The sequence below is a fragment of the Capra hircus genome, chromosome 7, assembly GCF_001704415.2.
Source record: "Capra hircus breed San Clemente chromosome 7, ASM170441v1, whole genome shotgun sequence".
Taxonomy (NCBI): Eukaryota; Metazoa; Chordata; class Mammalia; order Artiodactyla; family Bovidae; genus Capra; species Capra hircus.
In genome coordinates this window covers 92,318,293-92,334,869 of record NC_030814.1, presented here as the reverse complement: position 1 = coordinate 92,334,869, position 16,577 = coordinate 92,318,293, and the positions used below count along the sequence as shown (strand labels likewise).

The window sequence follows — 16,577 nt, the reverse complement described above, 5'->3', positions numbered from 1 at the left end:
TTTCTAGAATCCTCTGCTCCCGGTGGCAGCTTTGCCCTCAGGGCTGTAGTGGTCAGCCCTGCACTGTGAGACTACCTGGGCAGGGACTGGATGCAGGTCACAGGTCCCATTGGGTGCACCTCACGTTCTGCTGGGTGATGCTTATTACTGAGTACTTGGCCAGGCCCTAGAGGGTGGTCACATCCCCAGCCTGCGTGCGGGAGTGCCTAGACACCCAGTCACACGGGCTGGGCTCACCTCAATCATGGGGGCTTACTTGGACCAGCAGAGCTTGTGTTCACGTATGTGTACCCAAAACGGACGTGACCCAGGATGATGGCTGTTCGTGAATTCTGCTGTTTGCTTGCTTCTTCAAGTGTTGTGTAAATGTGGGTCCCTTTGGAGGTTGGTAAAGCTCAGACAGGTGTGGAAAAGCAAGGGCAGGTTTACGGCAGAAGCAGCTGCTGCAGATGTGGGATGTGTGTGATGCAGGGCCACCTAGGGAGGACTTGCTAGTCGCTTCTCCCCCGCCCCCGCCTCCGCCCCACTGCCCCACCCCACCCATGCAGGCAAGAGCTGCCGTCGAAGTTTAGCCCTCCTCACCGTTCAGTCATCAGTTAGGTGAGCTGATCATTGCTGTGCTAAGCAATGAGGGGCAGCTGTGGACAAGCCACTTCTCTGGACCCGTTTCTCTGTCTACGAGATAGATTTCAGTCGTGTCTGCTTCTCAGGCTGTTGGGAAGATTAGGAGAGATGGAAGGGAGGGCACGTGGTCTGGTCCCAGCATGGAGTGAGCGCTTCATCGTTGATGTCACTGGAGGGTCAGCCTGGGCACGCAGAGTGAATGGAGCAGGCAGTCTCTGAGGCCTTAGGCCCCAGAGATGAAGGAAGGTGACCGGTGGCCTCTCCGAGTAGTGGGGTGGATGTGCACCCAGAACAGGAAGGGCTGTCTCTCAGACGCAGGACATTTTCTTGTGTAAGCTTGAGGCGTTCTGGCTGCATCTGCCCCTGGCCATGGCACCTGCTGTGGAATGGTGGAATTCTGGGTTCTGTGCTATTTGGCCCTAGCACTTATCTGAGGCCACATTCTGTTTGACCTGTTGGCAGGATGTTCTTATACAGATAAACCACTCCTTTCCCCAAAGCCCGGGTGGAAAAAAGAGGGGTAGGGTTGGGTTCTTCTGACTTAAAAGTTCTTCTGGGCATCGCTGAGCTGTTTCTGTTCACTTGCTTTTAATGCCAAATGCAGCATCCTTCCCAGCACCTCTCCTCTGGCTTTGGTTCTCCAGATCCAGCCCAGGTGTCCAGGAGCTTAGCTGTCTCTGCCAGTAGCCATCAAATTAGTGCAGACCCACAGGTCAGGGCTCAGCCCCGCAGTGTACCCTGTGACTGGCGCCTTCTGTGCTTCTGATGGACCAGCTGTAAATCAGGGTTTCCCACAGCCCCCTCAGGCTCTGGGGTTTGGTGAAACAGCTCACAGAATTCTGATCGACATTTTACTTCCTGTTTTGGGTTTAGTATGTGGGATGCAGGTCAGAAGCAGCCAGCTGGGAGAGAGGCGGGGCCTGGTGTGGGTAGGGGAGGAACTTCCAGGTCCTTCCCCGCCAGCACACCTGCACCTGCACCCTCGCCTGCTCTCCCTGAGGGCTCTGAACCCCATGTTTAGGGGTTTTATGGAAGCTTTGTTAACAAGGCATGAGTCAGTCACTGGCCATTGCTGACTAACTTGTTCTCCACCCTCCCCTGCCCTGGAGCTTGGAGGTTGGGACAGGGGATGAGCTTCTCGTCAAGACTTGGTCTTTCTGGGGACCAGCCCCATCCTAAGCCACCTAGGGGCCCACCTGGAGCTACCTCATTAGAGCATAGGACGCTTCTGTCACCGCATCACTCAGGAGATTCCAAGATCAGGTAAAGAATCTGCCTGAAATGTGGGAGACCTGGGTTTGATCCCTGGGTGGGGAAGATCCCCTGGAGAAGGGAAAGGCTACCCACTGGCATTCTGGCCTGGAGAATTCCATGGTCTGTATAGTCCATGGGGTCGCAAAGAATCAGACACAACTGAGCAATTTCCAAGATCAGGAACGGGGTCAAAGGCCAAATGTTTTCCTATGATTCGATAGTTGTAAAATAAAATTTTTACTGAGGTGGAATTCACATCCTGTGCAGTTAAGCATTTTAAAGTGTATAATTCAGCAGCATGTAGTGCATTTGTAATGTTATGCAGCCTCTCTGATGTCAAATGTTTTGTCTCCCCATCCCCACTCTCATCTTCTGGCAGCCTCTGATCTGCTTTGTGTCTGTGGATTTGCCTGTTGTGGACATTTCATACAAAAGGAATCACAACACGCAGCCTTTTGTGTATGGCTTCCTGCTCTGAGCTTCATGTTCTCAGGCTTCACCAAGTTGTGCTGTGTGTCAGTGCTTCATTGCTTTTTATGGCTGAATAATATTCCATTGTTTGGACCCGACTACCCCCCCGCCCCCCGCCACGTGTATACAGTCAATTCTCCTTCCTCAAAAAAGCTACATAAAGTTACCAGGAACACTGAGTTAGTGAAAACTGAACCTTTGCTGCAAGGGGCCTAGAGGTTAAGTTCCTGTGAGCCTCTGGTCACAGTTTTGTCAGCAGAGGGACACATAGCCTTGTTTTCTGGGCACTTCTGTTTGAAGGCTCCTTATTCATTGTTGATTGTTAACAGTGGACTCACAGCAGCATCATTCATGCTGGCACTAAGCTTGTCTGGCAGGCATATATCCTCTGGAAGACACCGCACAGCTAGCTCTCTTGAGATTGGGAACCCTGGGCAGTACTTTAGCACTGTGCCTGGGGCCATTTCAGATAGCAGGGGTACAGAAATGAGGGAAAGATGGCACTGGTTCACCGAGAGAAGGACACTCATTTGGTATGAGAAGTGCATCGGAAGGCGAAGTGTGGCTGGGGACGACACATTTTGAGTTAATTTTTATGTGTGGGATGAGTTAGGGTCTAACTTCATTCTTTTCCATATGCTCTTTCAGTTGTCTGAGCACCATTTGTTAAAGAGACTGTTCTCCCCCCCACCGAGGAGTGACTGTAGCATCATTGTCAAAAATCAGTTGGTTGCATATGGTTAGCTTTCTCTCTGGACTCAGTTCTGTTCCATTGGTCTTTATGTTTGTCCTCAGACCAGGGCTTCCCTGGTGGCTCAGCTGGTAAAGAGTCCGCCTGCAGTGCAGGAGACCTGGGTCTGATCCCTGGGTTGGGGAGACCCCCTGGAGAAGGGAAAGGCTGCCCACTCCAGTATTCTGGCCTGGAGAATTCCTTGGACTGTATAGTCCATGGGGCCTCAAAGAGTTGGACATGACTGACTTTCACTTTCACTTTCATACTAGTACCATACTGTTTTGATTACTGTAGTTATGTAAGAAGTTTTGAAATCGGAATGTGTGGGTCTTCCAACTTTGCTGGGGTTTTTGTTTGTTTTTTAATATGGTTTTGGTTGTTGTGGGCCTCTTGGCATTATGTATGGATCTGACGTTGGACTTTTCCATTTTTGCAGAAGAGACCACTGAAATTTTGACAGGGATCGCATTGAATCTGTAAACACTTTGGAGACATTGCCATCTTAACAATATTAAAGTCTTCCAGTCCAAGGATAAGGGATGTCTTCTCATTTACAGGTCTTCTTTAATTTCTTTTCCAAAATGTTTTGTAGTTTTCATGTACAAGTATTTTACTTTCTTGGTTACATTTTTTCCTCGATATTTTAGTCTGCTGTATGCTATTATAAAATGGAATTGTTCCCTTAATTTCCTTCTGGGATGTTCATTGCTGGTATATAGAAACATAGCTGATTTGTGTGTATGTTGATCTGGTCCTCTGCAACTTCACTGAATCTGTTTATTATCTTTAGCAATTTTTCGTGGCTTCTTTGGGATATTCTGCATAAAGGATATCATTTGCAAACGGAGGTAGTTTAACTTTTTTCCTGTCAGTTTGGCTCTGTTCAGTCACTAAGTCTTGCCCAACTCTTTGTGACCCCCTGGACTGCAGCATGCCAGGCTTCCCTGACCTTCACTATCTCTGAGTTTGCTCAGACTCATGTCATTGAGTCAGTGGTAACTGTTTAACCATCTCATCTTCTGCGGCCACTTTTGCCTTCAGTCTTTCCCAGCATCAGGGTCTTTTCCCGTGTGTCTCTCTTCCCATCTGGTGGCCAAAGTATTGGAGCTTTAGCTTTAGTGTCAGTCCTTCCAATGAATATTCCGGGTTGATTTCTTTTAGGATTGACTGGTTTGATCTCCTTGCTGTCCAAGGGACTCTCAGGAGTCTTCTTCAGCACCACCATTTGAAAACATCAATTCTTTGGCACTCAGCCTTCTTTATGGTCCAACTTTCACATCCATACATGACTACTGGAAAACCCATAGCTTTGACTATGGGAACTTTTGTCAGCAAAGTGATGTCTCTGCTTTTTAATGTGCTGTCTAGGTTTGTCATAGCTTTCCTTCCAAGGAGCAAGCATCTTTTAATTTCATGGCTACAGTCACTATCTGCAGTGATTTTGGAGTTCAAGGAAAGAAAATCTGTCACTGTTTTCAGTTTTCCCCCTTATATTTGCCATGAAGTGATGGGACTGGATGCCAGGATTTTAGTGTTTTGAATGTTGAGTTTTAAGCCAGCTTTTTCATTCTCCTCTTCACTCTCATCAGGAGGCTCCTTAGTTCATCTTTGCTTTCTGGTGTTACAGGATACCTTTTAGTATTTGAACATCTTTTTTCTTTTTCTTGCCTCATTGCTCTGGCCAGGACTTCAGTACAGTGTTGAATAGTAATGTCAAACATGGTCTTTCTTTATTTTTTTCCTGACTTAGAGGGAAACTATTCAGTCTTTTTTTAAATTACGTATTATGTTAACAGTGGATTTTTCATAAATGCCCTTTATCAGATTAAGAAAGTCCCTTTTTATTCCCAGTTTACTGAGTGTTTTCATGAAAGGGTATAACATTTTTTTAAGCACTTTTTCTTACCTGTGTTGAGATAAGCATGTGAATTTTCCCTCTTTATTTTAGTACATTAGTGTATTACATTGAGTATCATTCCTGGGATAAATTTCCACTAAATTATATATATAATTTTTTCAATGTGCTGTTGCATTTGGTGTGCTGTTATTTTGACAATTTTATAGTCGCAAGGAATATTGATCTGTAGTTTTCTTGAGGTATTTTTGTCTGGTTTTGGTGTGAGGGTAGTACTGGCTTCACAGAATGTGTTAGGAAGTATTCCTTCCTCTTCTGCTTTTGGAAGAGTTTGAGTATAATTGGTTTTAATTCTTTGAATGTTTGGTAGTGTTTAACAGTGAAACCATCTGGTTCTGGACTTTTCCCTTATGACTTATGGCATTGAGCATATTTTCATATGCTTATTTGCCTTTAACTTCTTTGAGGAGGTGTCTGTTCAAAGTGTCTGACCATTTTCTAAAATTTGGGATGTCTCCTTCCTTATTATTGAGTTTGTTTAGAGTTCTCTATGTTTCTGGATATCACTCCTTTGTCAAGCTTTGATTTTACAGATATTTTCTTGGTCTATGGCATGTCTTCTCAATCACTTAATCTCTTCAGTTCAGTTCAGTCGCTCAGTCGTGTCTGACTCTTTGCGACCCCGTGAATCATAGCACGCCAGGCCTCCCTGTCCATCACCAACTCCTGGAGTTCACTCAGACTCATGTCCATCTAGTCAGTGATGCCATCCAGCCATCTCATCCTCTGTCGTCCCCTTTTCCTCCTGCCCCCAATCCCTCCCAGCATCAGAGTCTTTTCCAATGAGTCAACTCTTCGCATGAGGTGCCCAAAGTACTGGAGTTTCAGCTTCAGCATCATTCCTTCCAAAGAAATCCCAGGGCTGATCTCCTTCAGAATGGACTGGTTGGAGCTCCTTGCAGTCCAAGGGACTCTCAAGAGTCTTCTCCAACACCACAGTTCAAAAGAATCAATTCTTTGGCGCTCAGCCTTCTTCACAGTCCAACTCTCACATCCATACATGACTACTGGGAAAACCATAGCCTTGACTAGATGGACCTTTGTTGGCAAAGTAATGTCTCTGCTTTTGAATATGCTATCTAGGTTGGTCATAACTTTCCTTCCAAGGAGTAAACGTCTTTTAATTTCATGGCTGCAATCACTATCTGCAGTGATTTTGGAGCCCAAAAAAATAAAGTCTGACACTGTTTCCACTGTTTCCCCATCTATTTCCCATGAAGAGATGGGACCAGATGCCATGATCTTCCTTTTCTGAATGTTGAGCTTTAAGCCAACTTTTTCACTCTCCTCTTTCACTTTCATCAAGAGGCTTTCAGTTCCTCTTCACTTCACTTTCTGCCATAAGGGTGGTGTCATCTGCATATCTGAGGTTATTGATATTTCTCCCAGCAACCTTGATTCCAGCTTGTGCTTCTTCCAGCCCGGCGTTTCTCATGATGTACTCTGCATATAAGTTAAATAAGCAGGGTGACGATATACAGCCTTGACGTACTCCTTTTCCTATTTGGAACCAGTCTGTTGTTCCATGTCCAGTTCTAACTGTTGCTTCCTGACCCGCATACAGGTTTCTCAAGAGGCAGGTCAGGTGGTCTGGTATTCCCATCTCTTGCAGAATTTTCCACAGTTTATTGTGATCCACACAGTCAAAGGCTTTGGCATAGTCAGTAAAGCAGAAATAGATAGAAGCTGTTGATTTGGCCGTAGTTTGGCTTGAGTTTGTTGTTTGTTGTTTGTGATATAATGTTTATCTGTAGCATGCTGCTGCTGCTTAGTCACTCAGTTGTGTCTGACTCTCTGTGACCCCAGGGACTGTACCCCGCCAGGCTCCTCTGTCCATGGAGATTCTCCAGAGAAGAATACTGGAGTGCTTTGCCTTGCCCTTCTCCAGGGGATCCTCCCAACGCAGGGATTGAACCCAGGTCTCCTGCATTGCAGGTGGATTCTTTACCATCTGAGCCACCAGAGAAGCCCAAGAATACTGGAGTGAGTAGCCTATCACTTCTCCAGGAGATCTTCCCAACCCAAGAATCAAACCGGTGTCTCCCACATTGCAGGCGGATTCTTTACCAAGCTGAGCTTCCAGGGAAGTCCATCTGTAACATAATATTTATCACTGAAGCCATTTAAAAGTGTAATTCAGTGTCATTAAGAATGTGCATGATGTGAAGTAAGCCCGACAGAAAAGGACAAATACTATGTTTTTCCACTTGTGTTAAGTTTCTAGAATAGGCGAATTCACAGAGACAGAAAGCAGAATAGTGGTTACTAGGGACTTGGGGAATTATTATTATTATTTAATTTTGTATTGGAGAATAGCTGATTAACGTTTGTTGTAATAGTTTCAGGTGAATAGCAAAGTGGCTCAGGTATACATACACGTGTATTCATTCTCCCCCAAACTCCCCTCCCATCCAGGCTGCCATATAACATTGACCAGAGTTCCATGTGCTATATAGGAGATCCTTGTTGATTATCTTTTTTTTTTTTTCAAGTTTATTAAACAAATTAAAAAAATTTTATAAAATGTTTAACTTTCATCAGCTTCAAGGTTTATGTTACTCCCAAATTTTGTATATAACTGAACATTCAAATCTGCTAACACCCGTTGAATTGATTCCACTCTGGATTCTAAGGCGTCAGTTTCTTCTTGCAAATTTTTCTTGGCTTCTTCTAACATTTCTTGTGTTTCTTCTTGAGAATGACGAATGAAAACATCACCAATCTGATAAGGTATCATTAAGCAGTCGTCATCTGCAAGCATGATGTCCTCACAGGCATCTTCTAAATGCTGGAGTTGTTTCTTTTTTACTTCTGTTTCTTCCTTCAGCTCTGTGATTCTACTTGTATTCCGTGCAAATTTGTTTATCTTTTGTTGATCCTCAAAAGCGACATTGACATCTTCTGCAGCCGCCTTCTTCATGGTGGCCCTCCATCTTGGGACTGTACTGGTTATCCATTTTAAATATAGCAGTGTGTACATGTCCATTCCAAACTCCCTCACTATCCCTCCCCTCCCCCACAGCCATAAGTTCCTTCTCTAGGTCTGTGAGTCTCTGTACGTTCATTTTTATTGTCTCTTTTTAGATTCCACGTATAAGACATGTCATATGCTATTTCTTTCTCTATCTGACTTACTTCATTTAGCATGCCACTCTCTAGGTCCATTCATGTTGCTGCAAATGGTATTATTTCATTCTTTTTTATGGCTGAGTAATATTCCATTGCAGATAGGTACCCCATTTTCTTTATCCAGGGAATTATTTTTTAATGGGTACACAGTTTTTGTCTGAGATGATGAGAACTCTCTGGAAATGGATAGTGATGATGGTTGCACAGCATCATGAATATACTGCACGCCACCGAGTTGCACACCTGAAAATGTTTAAAATGTTAAGGCTTATGTATATTTTACCACAATAAAAAATTCATCCAAAAAAAAAAAAAGCATGATGGTTTGTAGCCACTATGGCTGTTTCCAGAGCTTTCTAATCATCCTGAATAAAACTGCCAATTAAATAATAACTTCTATCCCCAGCCCCTGGTTACCTGTGTTCTACTTTCTGTGACTGTGAATGTGCCTATCATAGGCACCTCATGTAAGTGGAATTGTAGCAACACGTGTCCTTCGTGTTTGGCTTACTTCATGGTCCATCCGCTCTGTGGTGTGTGTCCGTGTTTCATTGGTTTTTAGTCCTGAACAATGTGCCATTGTACGGACAGAGCACATTTTGCATATCCACTCCTCTATCTTGGACATTTGGGTTGCTTCCATGTTTTAGCTACTGAGAATAATGTTGTTGTGAACACAAGTATACAAATATTTCTTTGATACCCTGCTTTCAATTCTTTTTTAAAGTTTTAATTTAGCTTTTTAATTGAAGTATAGTTGATTTACCGTGTTGTGGGCTTTCGGTTCTTTTGGGTACACACCCAGAAGTAGAATTGCTGGATTATGTAGTAAATCTATTTTAATTTTTTGAGGAACCACCGTGCTGTTTTCTATAGCAGCTGCACCATTTTACATTTTATCAACAGTACACAAGGGTTCCAATTTCTCCACATCCTTGTCAACACTTGTTGCTTTCTCTCTTTTTCTGATAGTATCCCTAATAAAGAGTGTGAGGTGGTATCTCATTGTGGGTTTTTGTTACTGACCATGCCATGCAGCTTGTAGGATCTTAGTTCCCTGACCGGGGATCAAACGCGGACCCTCTGCAGTGAAAGCACTGAGGCCTAGCCACTGGACTGCCAGGCAGTTCCCTCATTGTGGTTCTGACTTGCTTTCTCTGATGATTGGTGATGTTGAGCATCTTTCCATCTGCTTATTGGGCATCTGTATATCTTCTTTGGAAAAATATCTATTTGAGCTGTTTGCCTGTTTTTGAATTGGAGTGGGTTTTTTTTTCCTGGCTGCCCCACATGGCATGTGGGATGTTAGTTCCCTGACGAGGGATTGAACTTGTGCCTCCTGCATTGGGAGTGTGAAGTCTTAACCACTGGACCATCAGGGAAGTCCTTGTTTGTTTTCTTGTTGTTGTTGACTTTTAGGCATTCTCTGTATATCTAGGGTAGTAATCCATTATCGTATATATGATTTGTAAGTATTTTTTTCCATTCTGTGGATTACCTTTTCACTCTGTTGGTCGTGTACTTTGCATAAAAAGGTTTTAATTTTCATGAAGTCCAGTTTGCCTATTTTTCCTGTTTTTGCCTGTACCTTTGGTGTCATATCCAAGGTATCATTTGTTGTTCAGTCGCTCAGTTGTGTCCTACTCTTTGTGACCCCATGGACTGCAGCACTCAAGGCTTCCCTATCCTTCACCATCTCCTGGAGCTTGCTCAAACTCATGTCCATTGAGTCGATGGTGCCATACAACCATCTTATCCTCTGTCCTCCCCTTCTCCTCCTGCCTTCAGTCTTTCCCGGCATCAGGGTCTTTTCTGATGAGTCAGTTCTTTGCATCAGGTGGCCAAAGTATTGGAGCTTCAGCTTCAGCATCAGTCCTTCCAATGAATATTCAGGATTGATTTCCTTTAGGATTGAGTGGTTGGATCTCCTTGCAGTCCAAGGGACTCTCAAGAGTCTTCTCTAACACCACAGTTCAAAAGCATCAATTCTTTAGTGCTCAGCCTTCTTTATGGTCCAACTTTCACGTCCATATGTGACTACTGGAAAAACCATAGTCATTTCTTTCGAACCATATGGAAGGAAATCATATCAAATCCAATATTGTGAAACTTTTGCCCTGAGTTTTCGTCTAAGAATTCTATAGCTTTGCCTGTTACATTTAGATATTTGGTCCATTTTGAGTTAATTTTTGGATATGGTTTTAGGTAAAGGTTGAACTTCATTTTTTTTTTTTTAATGGGAGGATAATTACTTTACAATGTTGTGTTCATTTCTGCCATATACCAGTGGGAATTAGCCATAAAGATACCCATACCCCCTCCCTCTCGAGTCTCCATCCCACCCCACTGAACTTCATTCTTTTGAATGTGGATATCCAGTTTTCCCAGCACCATTCATTGAGAAGACTCGTCCTTTTCCTATTGAATAGTCTTGATGCCCTTGTTGAAAATCATTTGACCACATATATGAGAGTTTATTTCTGGGCTTTCTGGTCTATTCCATTGGTCTGTATATCTGTCTTTATGCCCAGCGCTACACTGTTTCAATTACCATAGCTTTGTAATATTTTTCTAAAAAAAATTTTAATTGAAGTGTAGCTAAAGGACAATGTTATATAAGTTACAAGTGTACAGCATAATGACTCACAGTTTTTACAGGTTACACTGCATTTGCAGCTATTATAAAATGTTGGCTGTATTCCCTGTTTTGTGTCATCTCTCTTCGTAGCAGTGGTGTATACCTCTTTAGCTCCCATCCCTATCTTGCCCTGCCTCTCTTTACTCTCCCCACTGGTAGCCACTAGTTTGTTCTCTGTATCTCTGAGTCTGTTGCCTTTTTGTTGTGTTCACAGGTTTATTTTTCAGATTCCACATATGAGTGATATCATACAGTGTTTGTCTTTCTCTCTCTGACTTATTTCACTTAGCATAATGTCCCCCAAGTCCACCTGTACTGTTGCAAATGGCAAAGTTTTGTTCATTTGAATGATTGAGTAGCAGCCCTGGTGTGTAGCTGTTTGTATGTGTGCGTAAGTATGTGCGTCTGAGTATGCATCTGTATATGCCACGTCTTCTTGACCCATCCATTTGTTGATGGTTACTTCCACATCTTGGCAATTGAAAATAGTGCTGCTGTGAACATTGGGCAGCATCTATCTTTTTGAATTAGTTTTTTTTTTTTTTTTTTAAATATATATCCAGGAGTGGAATTGCTGGGTCATATGGTAGTTATGTTTTTAGTTTTTTGAGAAACCGCCATACTCTTTTCCACAGTGATTGTGCCAATTTACAGTCCCAGCAACAGTGTACAAGGCATCCCTTTTATCCACCTAGTCACCAGCGTTCATTATTTGTGTTCTTTTGGATGATATCCATCCTGACAGGTGTGAGGTGCTATCTCATTGCTGGGCTGTGTGTTTTTGGCTGGGCTGGGTCTCTGTTGTGGCACGCAGGCTTTCTCTAGTTTTGGTATGCAGGCTTCTCTAGTTGCAGCGTGAGGGTTTCTCTACTTGTGACATGTGAGCCTAGGTGCTCCATGGCAGGTGGGATCTTAGTTTCCCAACCAGAGATCTAACCTGTGTCCCTGCATTGGAAGGTGGAGTCTTAACCATTGGACCACCAGGAAAGCCCCTCATTGTGGTTTTAATTTGCATTTCTCTAATGATTAATGTGCTGAGCATCTTTGCTTGTGCCTGTTGGCTATCTGCAGGTCCCCTTTGGAAAAATGTCTGTTCAGGTCTTCTGTCCATTTTATAGTTGAGTTACTTGTTTTTCTGATGTTGAGTTGTGAGAGTTGTTTATATGTTTTGGATATTAACTCCTCACACATATCATTTACAGATATTTTCTCTCATTCAGTAGGTTGTCTTTCCATTTTGTTCATGGTTTCCTTTGCTGTGCAAAGCTTTTAAGTTTAATTAGGTTCCATTTGTTTATTTTTGCCCTTATTTCCTTTGTTTTAGGAGTCAAATCAAAAAAACATTGCTGCAATTTATGTCGAAGAGTGTTCTGCTTGTGTTTTCCTCTAGGACTTTTATGGCTAATGGTCTGACATTTAGGTCTTTAATCCATTTTGAATTTATTTTTGTATGTGGTATTAGAGAGTGTTCTAATTTCATTCTTTGACATGTAGCTGTCCAGTTTTCCCAGCATCACTTCATTGAAGAGACTGATTTCTCTCCATTGTATATTCTTGCCTCCTTTGTGGTAGATTTATTTACTGTAAATGTGTGGGCTTATTTCTGGGTTCTCCATTCTGTAGTAAGTTTTGAAATCAGTAAGTGTAAGTTTTCCCAGTATTTTTCAAGATTGTTTTGACTCACTGAAGTCCCTTGAGATTTCATGTGATTTGGGGGATAGAGTTTTCTATTTCTGCAAAAAAACCAAAAAAGTTGTGGGATTTTGTTAGGGATTGCATTAACTCCCTCGATCACTTTAGGCAGTATTGACATTTTAACAATATGAATTTTTCTGAATTCGTGATCATGGGATATCTTTGCATTTGTCTTTAATTTCTTTAAGCAGTGTTTTATAGTTTTCATTGTACAAATCTTCCTTGGTTAATCTCTAAGTATTTTATTCTTTTTGATGCTATTTTAAGTGGGATTGTTTTCTTAATTTCCTTTTCACACTGTTCATTGCTAGCATATAGAACTGTGGCTGATTTCTTGTGTGTTGATTTTGTATCTTATAACTTGGCTGATTTGTTTGTTGGTTCTAACAGTTTTGTGGGTGTGTGTGTAATCTAGGAATTTTACATATAATATTATATCATCTGTGATCAGAGATAGTTTTACTTCTTTGTTTCCAATTTTTCTTCCTTCCTTCCTCCTCTGTCCTCTCCCTCCCTTCTCGTTTTGTTTTCCTTCATCCTTCCCTTTCTCTGTTCTTCTTGCCTTATGCTCTGGCTGTGACTTCCTAAGTGTCGTAGAAAAGTGGTGAAAGTGAGCATCCTTTCTTTAAGGGCATCCTCTAAGATCAGGAATGTTTTCAGTCTTTTGCTGTTGAGTATGATGTTTACTATGGGCTTTTCATTTATGTCTTCTATTTCTAGTTTGTTGATTTTTTTTTTTTTTAATAACAGACGGATGTTGAATTTTGTCATATGGTTCTTCTGCACTTACTGAGATGTTATAAATGGTGAGCAGAATTACTTATAATGTTGCAGCACCTCAGATAATTTTACACTTTGGGGAAAAGTATGGATGATAATAGGCCGATGGCTATGTTAGGCATTTTCCCTGAAATCTCCTCCAGCCCTCACATAGTCCCATAGAAGGATCGGTTCCATGGTCCCATTTCATGGGGGGGGGAATGGAAGGCTTGAATGATGAGCCTGCCCAGGGTCACATTGTTATGAGGTGGGAGAATCCAGGGGTCTGCTCTGGCCTTCGGATCTGACCTTGGTTTTTCTCCTGGCGTGCTCGCCCTCCCCCTGCAGCAGTACCGGAATGAACACAGGTCTACTTGTCCAGTGCCTGACTCCACTACTGGAAGATCAGTTCTCTGGGGCGTGGCCCTGCCAGTTTTGTTCAGTGTGTCTACCAGCCTTTGGCAAAGAGACAACACTTGTACTTGATAAATATTTGTTGAGCAGGTGCCTAAAAGAATGAGCCAGATTGATTCTGGAGGGGCAGCTGTTGTCTGTCAAAGAAACCTGGTGGTACAGCCTGTGTGTCAGTTCACCCACTCTCACACACCTTTTTTTTTTTTTTAATTGAGGTGAAATTCACGTAACATAAAATTAACCGTTTTTAAGTGCGCAAGTCAATGGCATTCACAGTGTTGAGCAGCGGCCGTCTGCGTCTGGTTCCAAGACTTCACCCATATCAACTAAACAGTTTTCTCCATGTGACCTTCCATGTCTGGCTGTATAACTGTGAGTTCACCCACATTGTCCTGCATCAAAATTTCATTCATTTCATGGCTGAATGGGTTTCCCTGATGGCTCAGTGGTAAAGAATCTGCCTGCCAATATAGGAGATGTGGGTTCCATCCCTGGGTCATAAAGTTTCCCTGAAGGAGGAAATGGTTACCCACTCTAGTATTCTTGCCTGGGAAATCCCATGGAGAGGAGCCTGGTGGAATACAGTCCCGGAGGTCACAGAGAGTTGGACACGAGTGAGCACATGTACATACATGGCTGAGTAATTGTGGCTGTACCACAGTTTGTCTCCTTTCGTCTGTTGGAGGATGTTTGGGCTATTTCTGAATCAAGCTGGCTGTTGAGAATCACCTGCTGCTCTGATATAGCATTGCTGTGAACACGTGTATAGGTACTTGTTTGAAAACCAGTGTTCAGTTTATTTAGGTTTATACCTGGGAGTGGAGTTGCTGGGTCATGGTGTTCTGTATTTAACTTTTTGAAACACCACCAAAGTGTTCTCCACAATGGCTGAACCATTTTACATTCCTGCCAGCAGTGTTTGAGGGTTCCAGTTTATCTACATCCTCACCAACCCTTATATCCTGTTTTTATTTAATAACTTTGATTCGTTCCCTGACCAGGGATAGAACCCATGTCCCTTGCAGTGGCGTTCTCTGAACCACTGGACCGGGGAATTCCCTGTTAATAACTTCTAGAATTACCTCCGTCCTTGTGTGTATCGAGTGGCATGTCATTGTGGTTTTGATTTGCATTTCCCTGGTGACTAATGATGCAAAGCATCTTTTCATGTGCCTGTCGATCATTTGTATGTCTTCTTTGAAGGTGTGTCTATTCACGTCCTTTGCCCATTTTATTTTTGTTGTTGAGATGTAAGAGTTCTTTGTGAATCCTGGATAGGTGCTGTTTTTATTTTTTATTTATTTTTAATTTCTTTATTTGTTTCACTGTGCTGGCTCTTAGCTGCAGCACAAAGATCATCAGTCTTCATCGTAGCATACAGGATCTTTCCGTTGTAGTGTGTGAGTTCTTTCTTAGTTGCGGCATGTGGGATCTAGATCCCTGAGTAGGGATGGAATCCAGGTCCCCTGCATTGGGAGTGTGGAGTCTTAGCTGCTGAACCACCAGAGAAGTTGCAGGTGCCCGTTTTTAAATGCTGACAGAATTTGCTATGACAGGATGAATGTGTGATGTGAACTTCTTTGTGTTGGGAGCTTGAGCTCATCCAGGGGGTTCCAGACGGTTGCCCTCTGGTCACATGTTGACCCAGAAAAGTCGTAGCTGGTGGGCTACAGTCCAGGGGCTTGTAGCTGGTAGCCTACGACCCACAGCTCGTGGCTGTGGCTGAGTTGTTCCTTTGAAAAATGATCGGGGGTGTTGCTTGTGGCCTGGGAGAACATGCCTGGACGAGGCAGCGTGTCCAGGACGAGTAAAGTGTCCGAAGACCAGTAAAAGGAACAGTCTTGCTGGAGTGCTCCTCCAATTATCTGTTCCTTGTCCCTGAAGTGGCCTGAGGTCCTTGAAGCCCTTCTTGTTCCAACAAGTGAATTCTTCTTGTGTCCTGGCTGTCTGGTGAAACATGGAAGCCGTGTGTGTGGTAGAAGCTTTTTAGTAGGCACGTTAAGAAAGGTGGAGAATCAGTGACATTAATTTTAATACTGTAACTGATTTAGCCCTGTATCATATATCCAAACTATTACCAGTTCAGCATGTGTAATCAGTGTTTTAAAATCAGCAAGCTACTTTACCTCCCTTTTAAAAATACTATGTCTTTGAAGTTTGGTATTATACTTACTCCACATCTCAGTTTGGATAATAGATTTTATCGGAAAGACTTTGTAAGTCTTTTGGTTCCATAAAATTCACAGTCAGAGTAAGAGGTAGATTTGCAGATTCAGGTTGCTCCAAGTATACGTAAAGATCTTTGAGAACCCAACCAGGATGGACGGGCTCATAGTCATGACTGTTGTGTTCAACTTTTAATTCTGAAATAATGTTAGAAACTTTAGGAACACAGAAGGGTTGCAGAGATCATACAGAGAGCTCCTGTGTACCCACACCCAGCTCCCCCTTGTGTTAACATCTTACAAGACCACCGCACAGGGTCAGAACAAAGAAAATGAACGTTGGTACTTCCTGCATTTAAAACTGTGTAGGTTACTTGCTTCTTTAAAAAAAAAAAATATTTATTTATTTTTGGTTGTGCTGGGTTTTTGTTGCTGCCCAGGCTTTTTCTCTAGTTGCGGCGAGTTGAGCCTACTCTCTAGTTGTGGTGCATGAGCTTCTCATTGCGGTGGCTTCTCTTGTTGTGGAGCACAGGCTTTAGGGCGTGTGGATTTCAGTAGTTGCGGCACGTGGACTCCGTGGTTGCAGGTCCCAGGCTCTGGAGCGCAGGCCTTAATAGTTGTGGTGCATGAGCTTAGTTCCCCTGCAGTGTGTGGGGTCTTCCCAGACCAGGAATGGAACTGTGTCTCCTACACTGGCAGGCAGACTCTTTACAACTGAGCCACCAGGGAAACCGCCCTTGTTTCTTATTCAAGTCCCGTTCACTAGCTTTAGCCTCCATT

At 43.0% G+C, this 16,577-nt stretch overlaps 1 protein-coding gene and 1 pseudogene across 1 annotated transcript in view; one reads left to right on the top strand and one right to left on the bottom strand.

Annotated features, from left to right (window-relative positions):
* The window catches only part of MLLT1 (MLLT1, super elongation complex subunit), a 64,716-nt gene that overhangs the window by 17,051 nt on the left and 31,088 nt on the right, over window positions 1-16,577 (top strand). The window lies entirely within an intron of this gene.
* LOC102186679 lies at window positions 7,525-7,977 on the bottom strand (annotated as a pseudogene).